The 15972-nt window shown below is 46.2% G+C and overlaps 1 pseudogene; it reads right to left on the bottom strand.

Annotated features, from left to right (window-relative positions):
- Positions 1–6393: 6393 nt before the first annotated feature.
- Positions 6394–6511, bottom strand: LOC126209918 (5S ribosomal RNA; annotated as a pseudogene).
- Between the last annotated feature and the right edge of the window lie 9461 nt (positions 6512–15972).

Below are 15972 nucleotides of genomic sequence, written 5' to 3'. Positions count from 1 at the left end.
CCGTTGTGCCATAGACGGTCGAAAGCCTTTTCGATGTCCAGGAACACCGCCCCTGTAGCTTTGTTTGTGTTGAAGCCATGTGTTATATAACGACCCGTAAGAGTTGTTGTGTTGTGGAGTGGTGATTCCTGAAGCCGAATTGTTCCGGTCTCAGGATGTCATTTGTTATGCAGTGCCTAGTGATGCGTTTGAGAATCACCTTCTCAACAATCTTACTGAGCGAGCTCAGAAGGCTGATGGGTCGATAATTTTGTGGGAGGCTGTGGTCTTTCCCCGGCTTCCTGAACATCAGGACCTTGGCCGTCTTCCAAAAGGCGGGGAAGTGTTGGTGTTTTAGTATGGCATTAGTTATGGGTGTTAGGTACTCAGTAGCTTTATCCGTGAACTCCTGGATGACACGGTTTTGAATGCCATCATGACCAGGGGCTTTCCTAGCAGTGGAATGCATTGTAGCCCAGGAGACTTCGGCTGTGCTAGAATGTCGAATCTCGTCGCGCGATGGTTGGACTAGAATGCGTGTAACCTCCTGGTCAGTAGCAAGTGTGAACACTGGATCTGATGGTATCAGGTTCGGTGTGAATAACGCTGCGAGTTTGCGGGCCATTAGTTCTGCTTTCTCTTCCGCTGAGTATGCAGATCCGTCAGGCCCTTGAAGCGTTGGGGTATATATTTTCTCCCTGTTGAAGTGTCGGTCTAGTTGCCGCACCCCAGGTCGCGCGGTGTCCAGCCCTTCGAGTTTTTGGTTCCACTGTTGTGTTCTATGTGCTTGTATTTTATCGTGTATGATGCCCTGTAGCCTGTTAATGTGCCGTTTGAAGTACTGACGCCTTGTGCGCTGCCATTGTCTCCTGAGGCGATTCCTCATTGAGATTAGGGCCAGGATTTCCTGTGGCAGGGCCGCACTGTGTTGTTGTGAAGTGCGATCAGGTATGGTGCCCGCCATTGCGTCCTGGACGGCGTTAGTGAGGGTTTCTACTGCCTCGTCAATTTGTGCTGTTTCGTTAATTTCGTGTATGGGTGGGATGTGGCTATCGAGCGTTTCCTTGAACCCGTAGTCCAACATCCTGCATTGTTCCATGTGCTGCAGTGTTTCCTCAATGTAAAGTATTACAGGTTGGTGGTTTGAGGGCAGATCGTTTTCAACGGCAACGTTGAGTGTCGATGTAATGCCCTTGATGAGGGATGCCTAACACGTCTGGCCTGTGTCCCCTCTGATAAAGGGCTACGGACCAACGGGTACCTAGCCAGGCAACAGCAGGAGGTCGTTGTCCGCATCGCAAGATCACGCCTACATCCGGTCACGATTTACTAGGGGACAGCACGTCTCTTCCTGGAGAACATCTGTTTAAGGAAACGCACTGCGAACAGTTCCCGTAGACAAGTGCTAGCCGACTCATGTACCGTCTGCTTGCAGTTCCTCAATTAATCTGTCGTCGACATGCCATCGGTGACGTCAGCGGAACGCCGAAGTAGGCTTCTGCGTTGTAAAACAGTTTTGTGTGAGTGTTGGTCATTTCCGTGGTTAGTTCTGGCTCCAGAGCGTTAGGTGGAGACGAATCGACAAAACTGTATTTTGCTTGGAACAGCAGAGGAGACGCAGTTAATTTATAGTGATAAACTGTGGCGAATATATTTTTGGTTTTCCGAAGGACAGTAAAGGAGCTGTTGTACTCCTACTGCGATTCTCTTTCAGTTGGGAAAGACAGACAGCTTCGGCATTAACCTTTCTGATAGCCAAACTGATCGTCATTTAATCTTACAAGGGAAACTCCCCATCGCATCTCCCTCAGATTTAGAGGTAAGATGACACAGTGGATAGCCTATCAAAAACTGAACACAGACCAAGCATGACATCGGGGAGAAGGTGTACTGAACTGTGAAGAAAGGAGCAAAATCGAAACAGCGAATTGTCCAAGCTCAAGATGTGCAACATCGAGCAAATTTCAATAGCCCCAGAGTCGTGGTTATGTGGTCATGGTGTTGGACTGCACAAGGGGAGATTCTTGTTCAAATCTCCATCGTGGTCCATTTTTTTTTCAGAAAATTCTGAACTGTCAGTCTGGTCATTGAGGTGTCTGTTTGCGGAATTTAAATTTGTGTCTCTGTCTTAGTGAAAGGCCTGTTTGCAACAGCGAGGTGTAAGGAAGGGACCTCCAGACGTACGTACCTCCTATTAGTTCCACACAAATACCACGTGTTATGACTCTTGCGTTCTGTTTTGGAAGTTTTGACTCATGAATTCCTTTGTTATAATTTAGTTCATACCCCATAATGATATTTTCACTCTGCAGCGGAGTGTGCCCTGATGTGAAACTTCCTGGCAGATTAAAACTGTGTGCCGGACCGAGACTCGAACTTGGGACCTTTGCCTTTCGCGGGCAAGTGCTCTACTAACTGAGCTACCCAAGCACGACTCATCGCAGAAGAGCTTCTGTGAAGTGTGGAAGGTAGGAGACGAGGTACTGTCAGAAATGAAGCTGTGAGGGCGGGTCGTTAGTCGCGCTTGGGTAGCTCAGTTAGTAGAGCACTTGCCCGCGAAAGGCAGAGGTCCCGAGTTCGAGTCTCGGTCCGGCACACAGTTTTAATCTGCCAGGAAGTTTCATAGCTCATACCCGTTTATTTGTTGTTTTCGTTTCTGTGAGAGGCCTATGCGGCATCTCGCCCGCTTTCACTGTTCATGACATATACCTGCGATGGTAATTACATTCTTACCACGTGACTCATTCTGTAACAAGTGTATGGTATGACAATTGTTAAGACTACAGAAGGAGAACAGATACGTCCATGACCGGGCGGAAAGGGAGATCTGAACACGGACCTCTCGCTCTACAGTCCAACACCATCACCACACAGCCACGACGCCATGATTCTTGCAATACGATCGATATTCCACACCTTGAGCTTGGACCGTTCACAGTTTCTGTTTTGCTTTTGTCTTTATTTTCTCACAGTTCAGTACATCTTCTTCCTGTTTTCGTGTCTGATCTGTGTTCAGTCCACTGGGGCATTTCACCGCTAAATCTGAGGTGGGTGCTATGGGTAGTTTCCCTTGCTAGTAAGTCATATAAATCTCAACTCGATACGTCTATCCGTTCCTGACGAACATTCTTTCTAAAAGTCGGATAGACAGACAGATCGAAAAGAAACTGATCCTATAAGGGTTCCATTTTTATCGGTTGAGGTATGTAATCATAAAATTATAGACGTTTGGCTGATGGGGAAGGTTCGACTGGAAGGTAGTGCTAAATTATCAGTGTTATTGCAATTCATTGCAGTACAGCTAAGTTCAGAAAAAGAAAATTAAAAGCATATAGACAAGGATAAGAATCATAAAACGATTATGGAGTGAAATAAAATGCAATGAACAGATGATAAAAGAAATTAAAGAGAAAAGGAGATTGATTAACATGATACAGAGAAGAAAAAATAAATTAACTGGACAGCTTATAAGACATAACAGCTTCATAGAAATACAGAGGGGTCCAAAAAAATGTATCCACTGTTTAAAAGTCTATAACTTGCAAACTAATTGACGGAGTTGTCTCATTTTTGGTGAAAGAGTAGCTTAAAGTCCAACATAAAGATATCACTGTAGGTGTTCGAAAAGGTCACCATTAACATCCATACACAAACGATGCCGCCGAACTGCAGCACGAACTACTGACTGCATCGTGCTCAGTTGGATATTTGCACATGAATGTACGATGGATTCTCGAAGATCATCCAACGTGCGTGGCTTTTGTCGATAAACGACGTCCTTTAGTGTTCCCCACAGGTAAAAGTCCAGAGGACTATCCATCTTCCTGGTAGATTTTCGTCGAGACACGCCCTAACACGATTTTGGTAGTGAGCTGGGGCACCATCTTGTTGAAAGTAAACTCTTCCGTCTCCATGCAAGTCTCGGATGGCAGGTAAAATGGATGTCTGAAGCTTCTGAAGGCACACCTCACCGGTAACTGTGCCGTCGAAGAAGAATGGTCCAATCAAGCCCCGGTAAGACAACCCACACCACACATTTACTCCTGGCAAATTCACGGCTTTGTCTACATGGACGTTCGGATTTTCGGCGGCCCAGTAGATGCAATTGTGATGATTTACTGTACGATTGAGTTTTAACTGTGCCTCATCAGACCACACAATCATCTCTGCAAACTCTTCATCGTTGCGCACCATGTTAGTAAACCACTCGCAGTACTCCATTCTACGATCTGGGTCGTCCTCGTTCACTGCCTGTAGCAATCGTGGGATGTAGCACTTCAACTTCACTGTCTTCAAAATTCGCCGAACACCTGAGCGACTCACTCCAGTTTCACGGGCACACTGTCTCACAGGCTTCTGCGGTGAGCGAGTGAATTGTAACACACGACGGGAGTTAGCTGGACTTGTTACTGTTACAAGTCGTCCACATCGTTGTTTGTGTACATCTTTAATACAGCCTTCGGCTTCAAATTTGTCTCGAATGCGCCGAATCGTTAAACGTGTCGGTGGCTCTGTTTGATACTGATTTCGCCATTGCCGTTGAACCTCATTAATTTTTTCGTACTTAAAATACCACATCAAAACTGACTTCCTTTCATCGAATGTAAGCCTTGCGCCAGCCATGTTTACTCGAGTAACGAGGTGCAACTAAGAACGAAACACTCACTATCTGGCGACTGTCATCTGACAAAACAAAATAACGCAATACAACGCTTTTGTGGCGATTGCCGGAACTTCAAACTATTACACTACCAAAGATGAGACAACTCCGTCAATTAGTTTGCCAGTTATGGACTTTTAAACAATGGATACCTTTTTTTGACCCCTCTGTATATTAGAGGGAAACATTTCATGACAACATTAGCTGTCAATATGCTTCTCATGTCTGTTAGTCGACTTACATAAATCAAGATGGCGTATCAAGGCGAAAGCCAGATTGCTAATACAACGTACTGTGTAAAACATTTACCAGTGTTAGGATTGTGTTTATAAGTGCTCTCATATAATACATAGCGTTATGATATACGTTTGGAAGCCACTACCTGGCCATTGGCTTGTAACAGAAACACACAGCTTGCGTCAGAGCCGTGGGAGCGGAGCTCGCCAGCGAGAATGCACGTGAAAGATCACGCGAGCGCCGTAGCGCAGTCCGCCGTTGGCAGCTCATCTCGCCGGGCTATCCACCCCGCGTGCTGCTGCTGCTGCTGCGGACAGCACGCCCGCTGAAGTTCGATTTAAAAGCGAAACAACATCCGCAACACTGCTGAGTAAGGGATAGTATTCCGTGCCATCATATCCATGTACACCAATTAAACTGCACAACAAAATTAAGGGATCACTTTTCCGAAATCCCGTAATTCCGACCAATTGCAAGGCTTGAGCTTGAAATTTGGCTCAAAGATGCCTACAACCTTCTTCTGTAATGGTGGAAAAACGTGGCGCTCTGTGACGTCACAGTCGGGGTCAGCGATGCCATCAAACACCAAGGCCACAGTCCAGAAGTTCATGTGAGCAGTAAACTAGGTTAATGATGTCACTTACCACCAAATTTCACAACAATTCTGCCCAACGCTATCTTGCACGTGTCGTATGATGTGAATGTCGTCACACCCACTCTTACCCACATTTCACCCCTTCTTTTCAAGACTCTGTCATGGAGATCAGAACTGCAACACCCTGCGTTGAAACCATTTGACTTTCTTATGGATTGTCGAGGAAAAATCGACACGAAAACGCTTCAAGAGGTGGCACTCCTCTCCTTGGAGCGCTGATTCTCACACATTTCGCGGCCGGGAACGACAGTTCGCAGTGTTTTAAGCAACAGGACGACGATCCCGACAACGTTCGACGCTGCTGCCATCCTCTGGACGTTTCAGCCCTACTCTAAGGGCATCGAGGTGCTACAATCTCATTGATCCGTTGTGTGTGACTGCAGTGTGTGACAGCAGTTTTCGCTCCGGTATACAGGGTGGAACCGCTGCAGACCGTGGAAAACCATTCGACGAAATCTGAACGTGATCAGAAGGAGACATAAGTTTTTATACTTTTTCGTTCTTCCTTTTTCGCTCCGTAGTATGGAGTGATCACTGACGGGAAAGGGTGGGGTTTCAACATTACTATTTAAATGAATAAAACGCCAAAGGGACCCTACAAGATTCCTCAATTCAGCTATATAATTCAGCACACTTTCCTATCACTTTCCTGCACGTGAAAGATCACGTCTTCAGGCCACAAGTGGCCCATCGGGACCATCCGACCGCCGTCTCATCCTCAGCTGAGGATGCGGATAGGAGGGGCGTGTTGTCAGCACACCGCTCTCCCGGTCGTTTTGATGGTTTTCTTTGACCGGAGCCTCTACTATTCGATCGAGGAGCTCCTCGATTGGCATCACGAGGATGAGTGCACCCCGAAAAATGGTAACAGCACATGGTGTCCTGGTTGGTCACCCATCCAAGTGCCAGCCACGCCCGACAGCGCTTAACTTCGGTGATCTCACGGGAACCGGTGTATCCACTGCGGCAAGGCCGTTGTCTTCCTATCAGAAACTTCGACACAAATTATGCCTTGCTGCTGCTCTTGCACCTGGAGGCAGGCACACACCATCTGAGCGGTATCGAAGGGTTGCCTAACCCTCAGGCGCTGGATGTGTGTCAAAGTTTCTGACAGGTAGATTTGTAACGAGCTCTACTAAGATGCGTGTGTGGCGCTAAGGGTGTTGCCGAACTGGAGGATCTCGGTTCACATGAACTTTGCATGTCTTAATGCTCTACCCCCTCCTTCCCCGTGATCACGCCATAGGAGGGCGCGAAAAAATGGAGGGATAAAGAAGCATGTGAACCCTTTACTGCATTGGATCAAGTTGAGATTTCGTAGAATGGTTTTTGACGGTCCCTAGTGATTCCAAGTTGTACAGCATAGCAAAAATTGCAGTTGCGCTGCACTCCAAAGGTGTCAGATAACAGTCAATGCGGCTGCAGCCTTACAATGTCTTGAAAGCAGGGATGAAGCGCCCAGGGGTGACAGCAGTGCCGAACATTGTGAAGAATATCTTCATGTTGCTCATTGCACTGCCAGTTGTCGTTTTCGACCGCGAGATGTGTGGGGACCAACGCCCCAAGCGAAGGAGTAGGTTCACTGACGCCCTCCATGCCATTCCGTGAGGCACTCTCGTGTCGTTTCGTAGCAGTGGTGTGTCCGAAACCGCGTGATTTCAGTGCTGGTTGTCACTGCTCTGACCTCCATGGCAGAGGCATCAAAAGAAGGGGTGAACTGTGGATGAAAGGACGTGTTTCGACATTACACCGTATAATACGTGCATGATGGCTTTGGGCAGAGTTCTGATAAAATTTGATACCTATGTGACATCAACGCAACCCTAAAGCTCACATGAATTTGTGAGCTGTGGCCCTTTTTCCGCATGTGTTGTCACCTTGACTTTCGAAGCGTTGTCGAACCCGAGGTTCACGTCGCAGTACGCCACTACTTTACACCGTTACAGAGGAAGTTTTGTATGCAAACTTTAAACTTAAGCTTCGTAATGGGTGGGTATTACCGAGTTTCGAAAAAGTTGCGCTTTAATTTTGTTTCGGAGTGCACATGCCATTCACTTACAATTCGTATCATGTCAAAATCGATTCTTGGCGAATGATCGAAAGGTGAACCGTCATATTACGATGTTTCTGAGAGCAGACTATTTCAGAAAAGACTGTTTGACATCGTTTCGTGTTGTAATCATCGAGTTATTGCCAAACTATGTAACTTAAATATACCTATCTCCTAAAACAACTGAATTTATAGCACTGTCACTTAAATACATCTCCCGCTTCTTAACACCAAAGTCTCACTTGAGAAGCTTCTACAATAATAAAAAAACTAGAAATTTTAGAGGGTTGTAGTTGACATCGTGTCCTGAGAGGTGAGGAACTAGCTCAATAAGACTACGTTGAGGGAGGTAATCTCTTGTGGCTTTGTTCAAAAAAATATGCTAATAATGGCGTGAAGTTCCTTTATTCAGTAACTTTAAGAGAAGTAAATAAAAAATAGCGTTCTGTGATCTTAGTGGTACCTCATATACGGCAATTAACAGAGTTTAAGCAAAACAGACTCTCAGACTCTGTTAACTGATACGACGGTAAGTCAATTATTATTCCCAATTTAATTATATTTTTGTTTATTTTGGTAGTACTGTCGTATTAAGTTAATGACGCATGCTTTGTTTATTTGTTGTTATATCTTTGCAATTTTCAAGCTGCTAGGTTAGTTTCGTTATCGCTGCCGTGCTGTTAATCACGGCTGCTCCGCTGTCTATTTGCACCAAAGAGGAGCAATGTTCAGTGATCCATTTTTTGTGTTCGGAAGGCGTATCAGGGGCCGAAATTCACTGAAGACTTTCGGTACAGTACGGTAACAGTGTTTTGCTACAATGGAGTGTCTACGAATGGATTGAAAAAATCCGAAATGGTCGCACAAGTGTTACGCGCGATGAAGGAGCCAGACGACCGTTTACCGCCACAAATGAAGAAACCATTGAGCGTTCAGGTGAAATGATTATCTTAGACACACGATTAATTATTGAGGAAGTGGCGCATCGTCTGCAAATTAGTCACGGTTCTGCATACGAAATCATCCACGACAGACTTGGATTTCATAAAGTTTGTGCAAGATGGGTCCCAAAACAAAAGCCCTTGCACATCTGCAAAAAACATTTGGATCGCTATGGTAACGAAGGGGACAACTTCTTAGACAGGATTATTTATGGTGACGAAACATGGACCCAGCATTACGACTCTGACTCTCAATTAACTGATACGTATAATGACTGTATAGGAGAATTCCCAATAAAACTAAAACTATGAATACTAAAGCCACTTCACAAAAAGGATGACACAAGAGAAAACTATGCGGCAGTCACACTATTATAAAGGTTTTCTAAGACAATTGAAATGGTTATGTGTGAAAGGCTATCTAACGTTTTAATAATACCAGTCAATTGTTTCAGGAAGAGGAAATCTATTGAAGCAGCTGTCTTTGACTTTTTGAAGCCATAATCCAAAATGAATTAAAATGTGGGCTATTTCTAAACCTATCTAGAACCTTTTATATTTGATCAAACGTGATCTGCTGCTTAGTGAATTATACAAATACAGTATCTAACGAATTCTCTACAACTGGGTTAAGTCGTATATCATTGTCTGAGAACGCATAACAAAAATAAATAATTACATACGATTTGACAATCAGCAGCTGTATGAAACGTTTTCCAAATTATTCGGTGAAAGCGAATTTAATGGCATCAGCTGCAATGGGTATAGAAGTATTATGCAAAACTGGCATGATATGATTTGTGTCGACTGGGTCTCAAACCCCTTTCTATCATTATGTCATGTCTCACGTCCACCCATATTGCTCCATTGATTCCATACAATCGAAAGACATGCATACCACAATACTGTCCCGACTTACGAGGGACGTTCAATAAGCATGCAAGGCCTTTTTCTGAAAACAGATTTCTTTTATTCACTATCCCAATACACCGTATTATTCCCCACTAGTCCGCCTGCTTAGCTGGGTGGTAACGTGATCGTTTCCCATGCAAGTGGGCCCGAATTCGATTCCCGGCCGAATTGGAGATTTTCTCCGCCCGGGGACTGGGTGCTATGTTATCCTTATCACCGCCGTGCAAGTCGCCCAATGTGGCGTCGAGTGAAATAAGATTTACACTTAGCGGCCGAACTTCCCCGAATAGAGGGCTCTCGGCCAACGATGCCACCCGCTCATTTCATTTCCATTACCCACTTTTTTTGGCTACAAAACCCTATTTTTCAACATATCTCGAGTCAATGCGACGACCACACGCCACTTTATAGTTAGGGCCAACATGCCCGCATGGTACCACTCTACTGGTCATGTCGGAGCCAACGTTTTGCTGAATCAATAACCTGCCGAACATCCGCGTACTCCTTCCTGCCGAGTGCATCCATCATTGGCCAAACAGATGGAAATCGGAAGGTGCGAGTTCCGGATTGCAGGGTGGATGAGGAAGAGAAGAGCAGTCAATGAAGTTTTGTGAACTCTTCTCGGATGCGCAGACTTGTATGACGCCTACGGTCGCAGGTTCGAATCCTGCCTCGGGCATGGATTTGTCTGATGTCCTTCGATTACTTAGGTTTAAGTTGTTCTGAGTTCTAGGAGACTGATGAACTCAGATGTTAAGTCCGATAGTGCTCAGAGCCATTTGAACCATTTGTATGACGCCTTGTGTTGTCATGGAGAAAGAGAAGATCGTTTGCATTTCTGTGGCGACGATCACGAAGACGTTTCTTCAGTTACCGTAGGGTAGCACAGTACACTTGAGAGTTGATCATTGCACTTTGAAGGAAGACATCAAACAGAATAACCCTTTCAACATCCCAGAAGACTGTCGCCATAACTTTACCGACTGTGCCGTGCGGGGTAGCCGTGCGGTCTCGGGCGCCTTGTCACGGTTCGCGCCGCTGCTCCCGTCGGAGGTTCGAGTCCTCCCTCGGGCATGGGAGTGTGCGTTTTGTCTTTAGTATAAGTTAGTTTAAGTTAGATTAAGTAGCGTATAAGCTTAGGTACCGATGACCTCAGCAGTTCGGTCCCATAGGACTTACCACAAATTTCCAATTTCCGACTGAGGGTGACACTTTGAACTCTTTCTTCGGCGGAGAGGTGGTGTTGCGCCTCTCGATGGATTGCTGTTTCGTTCCCGGTTAGAAGTGATGATCCCATTTTTCATCGCCTGTGACGATATTCGACAAAAAATTGTCATGATAAGCCTCGTAACACGCAAGCAACTTCGCACAAAAGGTCCTTCGTTGCTCCTCATAGTATTCTGTTAGGCGATGAGGAACCCAGGAGACACATACCTGGTGCCCCAGATGGTGGACGTGTGTGTTAGCATTACCGACAGAGGCGACCTGTTATGCAGTGAGGTGTTCGATTGTGATCCGTCGATCAGCTCGAATAAGGAGTCACAGCTGTATGCAACCGGTCGGCACGATGGAGATCGGAAAGGTTTGCACGATCTTGTTATTATCTAGATCTACATCTATATCTATGTGGATACTCCGCAAATCACTCTTAAGTGCCTGGGTTCATCGAACAACCTTCACAACAATTCTCTATTATTCCAATCCTTCACAGCACGCGGAAAAAAACGAATACCTGTATCTTTCCGAGCGAGTTCTGATTCCCCTATTTTATTGTGACGATCTTTTCTCCCTATGTAAGAAGGCATCAACAATATACACTCCTGGAAATGGAAAAAAGAACACATTGACACCGGTGTGTCAGACCCACCATACTTGCTCCGGACACTGCGAGAGGGCTGTACAAGCAATGATCACACGCACGGCACAGCGGACACACCAGGAACCGCGGTGTTGGCCGTCGAATGGCGCTAGCTGCGCAGCATTTGTGCACCGCCGCCGTCAGTGTCAGCCAGTTTGCCGTGGCATACGGAGCTCCATCGCAGTCTTTAACACTGGTAGCATGCCGCGACAGCGTGGACGTGAACCGTATGTGCAGTTGACGGACTTTGAGCGAGGGCGTATAGTGGGCATGCGGGAGGCCGGGTGGACGTACCGCCGAATTGCTCAACACGTGGGGCGTGAGGTCTCCACAGTACATCGATGTTGTCGCCAGTGGTCGGCGGAAGGTGCACGTGCCCGTCGACCTGGGACCGGACCGCAGCGACGCACGGATGCACGCCAAGACCGTAGGATCCTACGCAGTGCCGTAGGGGACCGCACCGCCACTTCCCAGCAAATTAGGGACACTGTTGCTCCTGGGGTATCGGCGAGGACCATTCGCAACCGTCTCCATGAAGCTGGGCTACGGTCCCGCACACCGTTAGGCCGTCTTCCGCTCACGCCCCAACATCGTGCAGCCCGCCTCCAGTGGTGTCGCGACAGGCGTGAATGGAGGGACGAATGGAGACGTGTCGTCTTCAGCGATGAGAGTCGCTTCTGCCTTGGTGCCAATGATGGTCATATGCGTGTTTGGCGCCGTGCAGGTGAGCGCCACAATCAGGACTGCATACGACCGAGGCACACAGGGTCAACACCCGGCATCATGGTGTGGGGAGCGATCTCCTACACTGGCCGTACACCACTGGTGATCGTCGAGGGGACACTGAATAGTGCACGGTACATCCAAACCGTCATCGGACCCATCGTTCTACCATTCCTAGACCGGCAAGGGAACTTGCTGTTCCAACAGGACAATGCACGTCCGCATGTATCCCGTGCCACCCAACGTGCTCTAGAAGGTGTAAGTCAACTACCCTGGCCAGCAAGATCTCCGGATCTGTCCCCCATTGAGCATGTTTGGGACTGGATGAAGCGTCGTCTCACGCGGTCTGCACGTCCAGCACGAACGCTGGTCCAACTGAGGCGCCAGGTGGAAATGGCATGGCAAGCCGTTCCACAGGACTACATCCAGCATCTCTACGATCGTCTCCATGGGAGAATAGCAGCCTGCATTGCTGCGAAAGGTGGATGTACACTGTACTAGTGCCGACATTGTGCATGCTCTGTTGCCTGTGTCTATGTGCCTGTGGTTCTGTCAGTGTGATCATGTGATGTATCTGACCCCAGGAATGTGTCAATAAAGTTTCCCCTTCCTGGGACAATGAATTCACGGTGTTCTTATTTCAATTTCCCGGAGTGTATTTTAGCATTCGGAGGAGAAAGTTGATGTTTAATTTTCGTGTGAAGATTCCAACGCAACGAGAAACGCCTTTGTTTTAATGATGTCCACCCCAGATCCTGTATCATGTCAGTGACACTCTATACCCTATTTCGGGATTATACAAAACGTGCTGCCCTTCTTTGAACTTTCTCCATGTAGTCCGTTAATCCCGTCTGGGATCCGACACCACACAGGAGTACTTCCAAAGGGGACGACGGATAAGCGTAGTGTAGCCAGTCTCCTTAGTAGATCTATTGCATTTTATAAGTGTTCTGCCAATAAAACGCAGTCTTTGGCCTGCTTTCACCACAACATTTTCTACTTGTTCATTCCAATTCAAGTTGGTCACAATTGTAATTCCTAGGCATTTAGTTGCATTTACGGCGTTTGGATTGGACTGATTTATCGTGTTACAGAAGTTAAAAAGAATCCTTTTAGCACTCATGTGGATGACCTTATGCAATTCATTATTTAGGGTCAAATACCAATTTTACGCGCCATACAGATTATTTTCCGTTTTGCAATTTCTTTGTGTTCTGATGACTTTACTAGACGATAGACGACAGCATCATCTCCTAACAACCTAAGACGGCTGCTCAGATTGCCTCCTAAATAGTTTATATTGATAAAAAAGAGCAGAGGGCCCATAACACTATCTAGAGGAACGCCAGAAGTCACTTCAGTTTTCCTGGATGACTTTCCGTCGATTACTACAGACTTTAACGTCTTTGACAATCACGAATGCAGTAACATAACTGAGACAATTTTCCACAAGTACGCTATTTCACTACAAGCCATTTGTGTGGTAAGTGTCAAAAACCTTCTGCAAATCTAGAAATACGCAATCAATTTGAAATCCCTTGTCAATAGCACTCAACAATTCGTTTGAGTAAAGAGCTAGTTGTGTTTCACATGAACGATGTTTTCTCTATCCGTGTTGACTGTGTGTCGATAGGCCGTTCTCTTCGAGGTAATTCATAATGTTCGGACACAGTATATGCTCAAAAACCGTTAATGATATGGGCCTGTAGTTCAGTGAATTACTCCTACTACTATTCTTGAATATTGGTGTGACCTACGAAATTTTTCCTTGTTTGAGAACGGATCTTTCGTCTAGCGAGCGTTTGCATACGATTGTTAAGTATGGAGCTATGCATCACATAGTCTGAAAGTAACCTAACTGCCATACAGTCTGGACCGGAATACTTGGTTTTATTAAGTGATTTAAGTTGCTTCACTACTCTGCGGATGTATGCTTCTAACTTATTCACGGTGGCAGCTGTTCTTTAAAAGCTCTATTTAGCAACTCTGCTTTAGCAGCACTGTCGACGATAGTATTTCCATTGCTATGATTATAGACGACGCGCTCAACGACTCACAGTGCTTCTGCTCACTGCCAGAATCTCTGTGGTCGTCCTGCAAGTGCATGTGAATGTCTGCGATGCTCTGGTTTTCCGCCAAAAGGAACTCAATGACAGCTATTTGCTTGGAACGCACTTCCGGCATAGACGCCTTTTCGAAGGCTACGTATAGGGACTCCAGCTCTCGGAACTTCACGAAACTATACGGGCTGAAGTGGGAATTACCCACAATGACCCACAGCAAATTCCCCATATTTTCAACCGAAATTGTTGGAAAAAATATATGGTATTACTTACTGAATGCCTCTCGTACATCAGTAGTGAACAGTCAGCTGAGTGCCTGGTAGTTCTGCACTAACCGAAACACTGCATAGCGACCACTGTGGTCATTGAAGGGAGTGACTAATATAGTGAGCTTATTCTATTAGAAGCTAACTATATTGAGACTTCCATCATACAGAAATCTTTAATACTGGCGTCCGTGACCTGAAGAAATATTAACCGCAGAAGATATAGAGCGGCACTTTTTCAGTTGTCACACGTGCCAAGTACTTTGTCCTCATCTGCAAATGGATGACCGTAGTTTGGCTTGGCTTAGCGAGGAATGAGAGGAGTGTAGAAGTGAAAATAGCGGCGTCCACACGTGGTGTGCGTATCAAGTGGGTAGGCACACATGTGGGGGATGAGCGGCGACAGCACTCTTCCATTGCGCAGACACCGGAAACCGTTCAGGGGGGCGCGTGCCCCCGGGCCAGCACAACGCCTTACCGCCCCTCCCTTCCCCTCCCCTCTCCTATACCCCCACCCCTCCCTACACGTCGCTCAGCAGCGAAAGGCAAAGACCTGGTTTCCGGCGTGAATCCCACCTCTCGACTGCCTACCTGTCACATACGTCTCTTGTGGATATGTGGACACTGTATTCTATTTTTTTATCGTTATTCATCTAACATTGTTGTATCTCATGCTATTCTTTTCACATATGCGTAATGTGAAATACGAGGCGTGTTTTTTAAGTAAGTATCGTTTTGAAATTAAAAAAAGACGTCCTAAGATATCTCAATAATTTTATTTTTATATGAAAGCCTGTACCTTAATCTACTTTTCTACATAATTTCCGGCAATTTGAAGCACTTGTCATAACGTTGTACCAGTTTTTGAATACCCTCGTCATAGAAGTCTTCCGCCTGACTTGTTAACCACTGCATCACCACTGTTTTGACTTCGTCATCGTCTTGAAGACACTGACCGCCCAGGTGCAGGAACAGATGGTAGTCACTGGGCGCCAGATCGGGGCTGTACGGGGGATGATCTAGAGTTTCCCATCGAAAAGATGTGACGAGATCTTTGGTCTGATTCGCCACATGCGGGCGGGCATTGTCTTGCAGCAAAACGATGCCCTTGGTCAACTTCCATGGACTGTTGCTTTGATTCTGGTGTGACCTAGGCCACACATGTTTCATCGCCCGTAACAGTTTGGCTTAAGAAATCATCACCGTCGTTGTGGTACCGCTCAAGGAAAGTCAATGCACCGTCTAAACGTTTGGTTTTGTGCACATCCGTCAACATTTTCGGTATCCAACGTGCGCACCATTTTCGGTAATTTAAGTGCTTGGTCACAATGCCATACAAAACACTACGAGAAACATTAGGAAAGTCATCCCGCAAGGAGGAAATCGTAAAGCGTCTGTTTTCTCTCACCTTATTGTCCACTTCCTGCACCAAACTTTCATTAACGACCGAAGGACGCCCACTCCGTTGTTCATCATGCACATTTGTGTGGACATCTTTAAATGCTCTCACCCGCTTTCTTACCATTCAATCACTCATAATGTTTTCTCCGTAAACTGCACAGATCTCAAAATGAATATCGATCGCTTTTAGGCCTTTAGCACTAAGAAATCTTATAACAGCCCGTACT

This window comes from Schistocerca nitens, chromosome 1, assembly GCF_023898315.1.
Source record: "Schistocerca nitens isolate TAMUIC-IGC-003100 chromosome 1, iqSchNite1.1, whole genome shotgun sequence".
In the NCBI taxonomy this organism is placed as follows: domain Eukaryota; kingdom Metazoa; phylum Arthropoda; class Insecta; order Orthoptera; family Acrididae; genus Schistocerca; species Schistocerca nitens.
This window is presented reverse-complemented; position numbering and strand designations above follow the sequence as displayed.